The sequence below is a fragment of the Schistocerca gregaria genome, unplaced genomic scaffold (genome assembly GCF_023897955.1).
Source record: "Schistocerca gregaria isolate iqSchGreg1 unplaced genomic scaffold, iqSchGreg1.2 ptg000178l, whole genome shotgun sequence".
In the NCBI taxonomy this organism is placed as follows: Eukaryota; Metazoa; Arthropoda; class Insecta; order Orthoptera; family Acrididae; genus Schistocerca; species Schistocerca gregaria.
This window is the reverse complement of record NW_026061728.1, coordinates 2,868,687-2,875,473: the sequence shown is the minus strand read 5'-3', so window position 1 is coordinate 2,875,473 and position 6,787 is coordinate 2,868,687. Positions and strand designations below refer to the sequence as shown.

The 6,787-nt window shown below is 46.6% G+C and overlaps 1 non-coding gene across 1 annotated transcript; it reads left to right on the top strand.

Annotated features, from left to right (window-relative positions):
- Positions 1–5,116: 5,116 nt before the first annotated feature.
- On the top strand, positions 5,117–5,188 carry Trnai-aau (transfer RNA isoleucine (anticodon AAU)). The gene has a single exon. It is a non-coding gene; the product is annotated as a tRNA-Ile (tRNA).
- Positions 5,189–6,787: the final 1,599 nt, after the last annotated feature.

Genomic DNA, 6,787 nt, shown 5'->3' with positions numbered 1-6,787 from the left:
ATTAGGCAGCATGGAGAGATTCTGTATGGGACCACCCAACCCAAACGAGTACTGTGTGTCGTGCTACCCGGAAGGTATTCACCGAGGAAGCCGGCTAGCTCAGTCGATAGAGTGTCAGACTCTTAATCCCAGGGTCGTGGGTTCGAGCCAGACGCTGGGCGGAATGGAATTTTGTTCCGCTGCAGGTGTAAATTACCGTTTTTCTGATTAACGAGATTTAATGGAAATAGCAACTTTAAACTTTGCCTACGTCTCTGTCAGTCGCAAGGAAACTGTATTTGAAGGTGAAGGTGATTTTGTAGACATGTGTGAAAGACATGTTCTGAAATGCAAGTGTTGTGGTTTGGAGAGCACATCGGTTACGTGTCAGATGTGTAGCCAAGCAGTAATTTGTCGCCATAGCTGCAAATATTAGCCGGTAATATGAAGTGTTGTCAGCTAAAGTCTGATGATGCAGACGACCGTAAGGACGAAGTACCCAAGTGTACCGCTAGGCCGCGCCTCTTTAGCTCAGTGGTAGAGCACTGGTCTAATAAACCAGGGGTCGTAAGTTCCATCTTCACAGGAGAAAGATGAATTTTGGAAATCAGTTGCGCGTCGTGGCCGTATAGCAAACAGTACCTGTGATGACGAACAATTAGCGACAGGCGTTTTTTTAAGAATTACTCTCAGATGTGATTAAGGCGAATGGCGCAGATAAGGCATTTGCCAAAGCGGTACAGCATAAGGTGGGACGAGGCAGTCTGAATTACATTTTATAGATGTATTTCTCACATATCTCAGAGCCTCTCGCGATCTTCGTCGTCGTCGTCGTCGTCGTCGTCGCCGTCGTCGCCGCCGCCGCTTCTGCAGAAGTAGCAAATGGCCATCGTAGCAAATGCGGCGAGGGACGCCCTGCCTTCGATTCCGAATGCACAAAGTGTGTGGTCTTGTTTCTCAGTCTATATTTGGTCGGTCTCGTCAGAGGTTGAATGTAACGAATGGGTGGGAAAGAGCAAGGGGCAGCGGCTGTGTAGAACGAAAACACAAATCCTCAGGGGTGTGAGCGTTTCGAGATGAGTGGTATACATGTAAATGTTGGTCGTCAGTGTCCGTGTGGCCTAATGGATAAGGCGTCGGACTTCGGATCTGAAGATTACAGGTTCGAATGCTGTCACGCTTGTGTTTTTCCAGTTCTGAAAAAGAAACATACCGTTTTAATGTAGCAATTGAGCAGTACGAAACCGTCTGAATGTTGCTGTTGACCATTTTTTGCTTGGAGATGCTCTTGAGCTTGAAACACACACAGCAAGACCGGTGTTAACTAGCGACATGGTCGGCAGAGTGCCGACACCGCGAGTTTTGACTGGCACTTGCACATCTAAAACAACGTCGGAAAGTAACTCGTTCGGCTTTTGAGTCACATAAAGTATGTGTGTTAATTTTGACACCACTAGCTCTGCTTGTTGTCATGCAATTTCTTTGCCTCTCAGAAATGATTATGACATAAAAGTGAAGTACGTGACGAGTGTGACGTTAGGAAAACATTAGGCAGCATGGAGAGATTCTGTATGGGAACACCCAACCCAAACGAGTACTTTGTGACGTGCTACCAGGCAAGTACTCACCGAGGTAGCCAGCTAGCTCAGTCGGTAGAGCGTCAGACTCTTAATCCCAGGGTCGTGGGTTCGAGCCAGACGCTGGGCGGAACGAAATTTTGTTCTGCTGCAGGTGTAAATTACCGTTTTTCTGATTAACGAGATTTAATGGAAATAGCAACTTTAAACTTTGCCTACGTCTCTGTCAGTCGCAAGGAAACTGTATTTGAAGGTGAAGGTGATTTTGTAGACATGTGTGAAAGACATGTTCTGAAATGCAAGTGTTGTTGTTTGGAGAGCACATCGGTTACGTGTCAGATGTGTAGCTAAGCAGTAATGGGTCGCCATAGCTGCAAATATTAGCCAGTAATATGAAGTGTTGTCAGCTAAAGTCTGATGATGCAGACGACCGTAAGGACGAAGTACCCAAGTGTACCGCTAGGCCGCGCCTCTTTAGCTCAGTGGTAGAGCACTGGTCTAATAAACCAGGGGTCGTAAGTTCCATCTTCACAGGAGAAAGATGAATTTTGGAAATCAGTTGCGCGTCGTGGCCGTATAGCAAACAGTACCTGTGATGACGAACAATTAGCGACAGGCGTTTTTTTAAGAATTACTCTCAGATGTGATTAAGGCGAATGGCGCAGATAAAGCATTTGCCAAAGCGGTACAGCATAAGGTGGGACGAGGCAGTCTGAATTACATTTTATAGATGTATTTCTCACATATCTCAGAGCCTCTCGCGATCTTCGTCGTCGTCGTCGTCGTCGTCGTCGTCGTCGTCGTCACCGCCGCCGCTTCTGCAGAAGTAGCAAATGGCCATCGTAGCAAATGCGGCGAGGGACGCCCTGCCTTCGATTCCGAATGCACAAAGTGTGTGGTCTTGTTTCTCAGTCTATATTTGGTAGGTCTCGTCAGAGGTTGAATGTAACGAATGGGTGGGAAAGAGCAAGGGGCAGCGGCTGTGTAGAACGAAAACACAAATCCTCAGGGGTGTGAGCGTTTCGAGATGAGTGGTATACATGTAAATGTTGGTCGTCAGTGTCCGTGTGGCCTAATGGATAAGGCGTCGGACTTCGGATCTGAAGATTACAGGTTCGAATGCTGTCACGCTTGTGTTTTTCCAGTTCTGAAAAAGAAACATACCGTTTTAATGTAGCAATTGAGCAGTACGAAACCGTCTGAATGTTGCTGTTGACCATTTTTTGCTTGGAGATGCTCTTGAGCTTGAAACACACACAGCAAGACCGGTGTTAACTAGCGAAATGGTCGGCAGAGTGCCGACACCGCGAGTTTTGACTGGCACTTGCACATCTAAAACAACGTCGGAAAGTAACTCGTTCGGCTTTTGAGTCACATAAAGTATGTGTGTTAATTTTGACGCCACTAGCTCTGCTTGTTGTCATGCAATTTCTTTGCCTCTCAGAAATGATTATGACATAAAAGTGAAGTACGTGACGAGTGTGACGTTAGGAAAACATTAGGCAGCATGGAGAGATTCTGTATGGGACCACCCAACTCAAACGAGTACTGTGTGTCGTGCTACCCGGAAGGTATTCACCGAGGAAGCCGGCTAGCTCAGTCGGTAGAGTGTCAGACTCTTAATCCCAGGGTCGTGGGTTCGAGCCAGACGCTGGGCGGAATGGAATTTTGTTCCGCTGCAGGTGTAAATTACCGTTTTTCTGATTAACGAGATTTAATGGAAATAGCAACTTTAAACTTTGCCTACGTCTCTGTCAGTCGCAAGGAAACTGTATTTGAAGGTGAAGGTGATTTTGTAGACATGTGTGAAAGACATGTTCTGAAATGCAAGTGTTGTGGTTTGGAGAGCACATCGGTTACGTGTCAGATGTGTAGCCAAGCAGTAATTTGTCGCCATAGCTGCAAATATTACCCGGTAATATGAAGTGTTGTCAGCTAAAGTCTGATGATGCAGACGACCGTAAGGACGAAGTAGCCAAGTGTACCGCTAGGCCGCGCCTCTTTAGCTCAGTGGTAGAGCACTGGTCTAATAAACCAGGGGTCGTAAGTTCCATCTTCACAGGAGAAAGATGAATTTTGGAAATCAGTTGCGCGTCGTGGCCGTATAGCAAACAGTACCTGTGATGACGAACAATTAGCGACAGGCGTTTTTTTAAGAATTACTCTCAGATGTGATTGAGGCGAATGGCGCAGATAAAGCATTTGCCAAAGCGGTACAGAATAAGGTGGGACGAGGCAGTCTGAATTACATTTTATAGATGTATTTCTCACATATCTCAGAGCCTCTCGCGATCTTCGTCGTCGTCGTCGTCGTCGTCGTCGTCGTCGTCGTCGTCGTCGTCGCCGCCGCCGCTTCTGCAGAAGTAGCAAATGGCCATCGTAGCAAATGCGGCGAGGGACGCCCTGCCTTCGATTCCGAATGCACAAAGTGTGTGGTCTTGTTTCTCAGTCTATATTTGGTCGGTCTCGTCAGAGGTTGAATGTAACGAATGGGTGGGAAAGAGCAAGGGGCAGCGGCTGTGTAGAACGAAAACACAAATCCTCAGGGGTGTGAGCGTTTCGAGATGAGTCGTATACATGTAAATGTTGGTCGTCAGTGTCCGTGTGGCCTAATGGTTAAGGCGTCGGACTTCGGATCTGAAGATTACAGGTTCGAATGCTGTCACGCTTGTGTTTTTCCAGTTCTGAAAAAGAAACATACCGTTTTAATGTAGCAATTGAGCAGTACGAAACCGTCTGAATGTTGCTGTTGACCATTTTTTGCTTGGAGATGCTCTTGAGCTTGAAACACACACAGCAAGACCGGTGTTAACTAGCGAAATGGTCGGCAGAGTGCCGACACCGCGAGTTTTGACTGGCACTTGCACATCTAAAACAACGTCGGAAAGTAACTCGTTCGGCTTTTGAGTCACATAAAGTATGTGTGTTAATTTTGACGCCACTAGCTCTGCTTGTTGTCATGCAATTTCTTTGCCTCTCAGAAATGATTATGACATAAAAGTGAAGTACGTGACGAGTGTGACGTTAGGAAAACATTAGGCAGCATGGAGAGATTCTGTATGGGACCACCCAACCCAAACGAGTACTGTGTGTCGTGCTACCCGGAAGGTGTTCACCGAGGAAGCCGGCTAGCTCAGTCGGTAGAGTGTCAGACTCTTAATCCCAGGGTCGTGGGTTCGAGCCAGACGCTGGGCGGAATGGAATTTTGTTCCGCTGCAGGTGTAAATTACCGTTTTTCTGATTAACGAGATTTAATGGAAATAGCAACTTTAAACTTTGCCTACGTCTCTGTCAGTCGAAGGGAAACTGTATTTGAAGGTGAAGGTGATTTTGTAGACATGTGTGAAAGACATGTTCTGAAATGCAAGTGTTGTGGTTTGGAGAGCACATCGGTTACGTGTCAGATGTGTAGCCAAGCAGTAATTTGTCGCCATAGCTGCAAATATTAGCCGGTAATATGAAGTGTTGTCAGCTTAAGTCTGATGATGCAGACGACCGTAAGGACGAAGTACCCAAGAGTACCGCTACGCCGCGACTCTTTAGCTCAGTGGTTAGGCCGCGCCTCTTTAGCTCAGTGGTAGAGCACTGGTCTAATAAACCAGGGGTCGTAAGTTCCATCCTCACAGGAGGAAGATGAATTTGCCGTCATGGTAGCTCAGCGTGTTCGGTCAGAGGGTTACGTGCCCTCTGTAATAAAAAAACTGAGTCAATTGATCAACTACGAACATAAATGGATGTCTTACGACGTCCGCCCCGAGCAGATGCAACGAACACATGCGAACAAAATGATATAAAAAAAAAAAAAGTGGTAGAGCACTGGTCTAATAAACCAGGGGTCGTAAGTTCCATCCTCACAGGAGAAAGATGAATTTTGGAAATCAGTTGCGCGTCGTGGCCGTATAGCAAACAGTACCTGTGATGACGAACAATTAGCGACAGGCGTTTTTTTAAGAATTACTCTCAGATGTGATTAAGGCGAATGGCGCAGATAAAGCATTTGCCAAAGCGGTACAGCATAAGGTGGGACGAGGCAGTCTGAATTACATTTTATAGATGTATTTCTCACATATCTCAGAGCCTCTCGCGATCTTCGTCGTCGTCGTCGTCGTCGTCGTCGCCGTCGTCGCCGCCGCCGCTTCTGCAGAAGTAGCAAATGGCCATCGTAGCAAATGCGGCGAGGGACGCCCTGCCTTCGATTCCGAATGCACAAAGTGTGTGGTCTTGTTTCTCAGTCTATATTTGGTCGGTCTCGTCAGTGGTTGAATGTAACGAATGGGTGGGAAAGAGCAAGGGGCAGCGGCTGTGTAGAACGAAAACACAAATCCTCAGGGGTGTGAGCGTTTCGAGATGAGTGGTATACATGTAAATGTTGGTCGTCAGTGTCCGTGTGGCCTAATGGATAAGGCGTCGGACTTCGGATCTGAAGATTACAGGTTCGAATGCTGTCACGCTTGTGTTTTTCCAGTTCTGAAAAAGAAACATACCGTTTTAATGTAGCAATTGAGCAGTACGAAACCGTCTGAATGTTGCTGTTGACCATTTTCTGCTTGGAGATGCTCTTGAGCTTGAAACACACACAGCAAGACCGGTGTTAACTAGCGACATGGTCGGCAGAGTGCCGACACCGCGAGTTTTGACTGGCACTTGCACATCTAAAACAACGTCGGAAAGTAACTCGTTCGGCTTTTGAGTCACATAAAGTATGTGTGTTAATTTTGACACCACTAGCTCTGCTTGTTGTCATGCAATTTCTTTGCCTCTCAGAAATGATTATGACATAAAAGTGAAGTACGTGACGAGTGTGACGTTAGGAAAACATTAGGCAGCATGGAGAGATTCTGTATGGGAACACCCAACCCAAACGAGTACTTTGTGACGTGCTACCAGGCAAGTACTCACCGAGGTAGCCAGCTAGCTCAGTCGGTAGAGCGTCAGACTCTTAATCCCAGGGTCGTGGGTTCGAGCCAGACGCTGGGCGGAACGATATTTTGTTCTGCTGCAGGTGTAAATTACCGTTTTTCTGATTAACGAGATTTAATGGAAATAGCAACTTTAAACTTTGCCTACGTCTCTGTCAGTCGCAAGGAAACTGTATTTGAAGGTGAAGGTGATTTTGTAGACATGTGTGAAAGACATGTTCTGAAATGCAAGTGTTGTGGTTTGGAGAGCACATCGGTTACGTGTCAGATGTGTAGCCAAGCAGTAATTTGTCGCCATAGCTGCAAATATTA